This window comes from Cyprinodon variegatus, unplaced genomic scaffold (genome assembly GCF_000732505.1).
Source record: "Cyprinodon variegatus isolate N-32 unplaced genomic scaffold, C_variegatus-1.0 Scaffold1143, whole genome shotgun sequence".
Classification (NCBI taxonomy): domain Eukaryota; kingdom Metazoa; phylum Chordata; class Actinopteri; order Cyprinodontiformes; family Cyprinodontidae; genus Cyprinodon; species Cyprinodon variegatus.
In genome coordinates this window covers 115,453-117,977 of record NW_015151596.1, presented here as the reverse complement: position 1 = coordinate 117,977, position 2,525 = coordinate 115,453, and the positions used below count along the sequence as shown (strand labels likewise).

Below are 2,525 nucleotides of genomic sequence, written 5' to 3'. Positions count from 1 at the left end.
AATGCACTTATTTCAAGAACAAAATGACTTATTTAGATTTTGTTCCAGTGTGGTATTGATGGATTTCAGTGGAAAGTATTGGGCTGCTGTATGGTCCTGAGGGTGGAAACGACCCGGATCAGGTTCTGCAACGAGTGATGATCCCGCAGGCTGGTTAATCCCAGAGCTGTGGGATTAATGACAGTACCAGATAGAAACCCAGAGCACGGGTTTTCATCCACACTAGAACCTCTGGACCCTCTGCAACACAAGCAGACTCGTTATGATCAAGCTGTGTCCCTTCTTGTTTAATACCCTGGAGCTAATAACTATCAGACATCAGGGAACTCATTTTAAAAGACTTATTTAATGTAATGAACATTTCAGGAAACACAAACATTATTATTATATTAATGTTTAAACACTTATTGAAATATAGTTGGTCTTAAAGAAGTTTAAAACATGTTAGCATTCTTGTTAGCTTGTTTTACTCAACAATAAAACACAATAAATGATTATAAATCAACAGAAAATAAAAAGTTATTTTGCCAGAAACTGTTTCTCTAGCTTTTCCAAACCAATAGCCTCAGGAAAGCTGAGGCGTTGCTAAAGTTCACAAAAGATTAGTTGGGATCTGTAGTTTGAACGGCCTCAGAAGGCTAGTTTTGTCCTTTCAGATGCTTCATCGTTAGTCACGTACCTCCAAGTTACTCCTGTAAACTCAGAGAGAAATATGGTTCTGAAATACCCCAGAAAACACTGGGAAACCATTCAGAGAGTCCTCCCCAATGTGGTTTCCCTGCCCTGGAGGTTCATGGGCAAAGAGCAAACACTTTCTGCACATAGGTGGAGGACTGTTATGCCGTGAGGTATAATTGGGGCATAACAGTCCTCTCTGATTATCTCCTCAGCTCATGACACAGAATCATGGAAACGGTTTATTTTGTGTCTGCCGAACCCCTCCTGTTCTGATCAAAGCTCTGTTAAACCACCCTGGTACCATACAGGTCATGATCTCCTGCGCTCTACGGTTCCTTTGAAAGAGAAACAGGCCCTCAGCATCACAGGTTCTCCACCATGCTTAACTGTTTTGGTTTTCCCTGCACACATTCATCCTTCAGTCCTCCATATGAATGGGATCTAATAGAAGTGACAGAGGACAAACCAACAGTTATTAGGAATATAGAATCTACTGGTTGTCATGGCGACACTTTTTAACCCCAGATAAAACACTTTGGAGATGTTTCCAGCCTTACTGTCAGAGCTGTGACTGTGGACAGGAACCGGCTTTGTTCTGTTGCCACTTCAGGTATTAAAGCGATCGCTGTGCAGCTTCTTTGTCACATTGCGTTTATTCTCCAAGAAGCCTAACGAGTTAATGTGACAATCTTCTATCCATTATAACACAACTTTTGTGTTATAAGGGTTATTTGGGGATAACTCTGATAAAATCATTTGGTTTTATCTCTCTAGATCAAATAAAGGTTAAATGTTATCTAATATTGGTCATCCCGCTTAAATTAAATTAGAATTTATTTCAGAGTTTTTAACAGTTTTCTATCAGCGGAGCTACAGACCCAGAGTGTATTTAATAAGTCCTGGATGGAGCCTGGTCGCTGTAGAAAGAGGATGGGTCTGCAGATTAACAAGCAAAGGGAATAAATCACCCCCCAAAAAAATTATCAAACACAGAGAGAGAGAGATCTAACCCTGGGGTGTCGCTGCACAGATGGCTGATCAGATGTAAAGGAGAAGTTGTCCTGTAGCATCATTACCTCCTATGAACCTCATATGTGCCTGAAAGAACTGCTTAAGCACCAGGAGGTGGACCTCCACAAACCTCCAACCTGTGAGTCTGAAAGATTGAGGTCAGCAGAACAAACAAAACCAACATGAAGCTAGCTTTTCCTCTTCAGATTTATTCAGCCAATCTGGGGGACTGATTATTAACTGCTAAACAAACGTCATATTTCTTCTGGCCTTTGTCTCTTTGCCCTGACATCCAGAACATCAGACCTTTTATTCCCAGTGATGGATTCCCTGTGGAACCAGAGTCAAAGCAGAATTTGCGTCACTGATATCAATTCTGAGTACCCGGCATTCCTTTGTTTCTGCTTCTGTTCAGAATCTTTAGCAGCTAGATGTCCAGGTCCAGCCATGGATCTGAAGAGTATCCAGTTACTGATCCATTTGCAGATTTTCTCCGCCACCATTGGCCTCGGACTGAGCTACTATGATGGTTTAGCACATTGTTTGGAGACTGGGCCAGAGAGGTCGATTACACGAGTGACAAAGAAGGAAATGAGGCCAAAGGAGGAAGCTTCATTTTCACCAAGTTCATGTTTCATCACCTGAGCTCATCAGCTCTGGATAAAAACTAACGGCTTCCTCTGAAGGAAATGGACGCTCCGTCAGGATCAGACCAGGAAGCTCCTAATGGCAGCCATGCTGCTCTGAATCTGGATGGATGGATGGATGGATGGATGGATGGATGGATGGATGGATGGATGGATGGATGGATGGATGGATGGATGGATGGATGGATG

The 2,525-nt window shown here is 42.3% G+C and overlaps 1 protein-coding gene across 1 annotated transcript in view; it reads left to right on the top strand.

Annotated features, from left to right (window-relative positions):
• LOC107101732 (myomegalin-like) overlaps positions 1-2,525 on the top strand; it is a 35,553-nt gene that overhangs the window by 14,505 nt on the left and 18,523 nt on the right. The window lies entirely within an intron of this gene.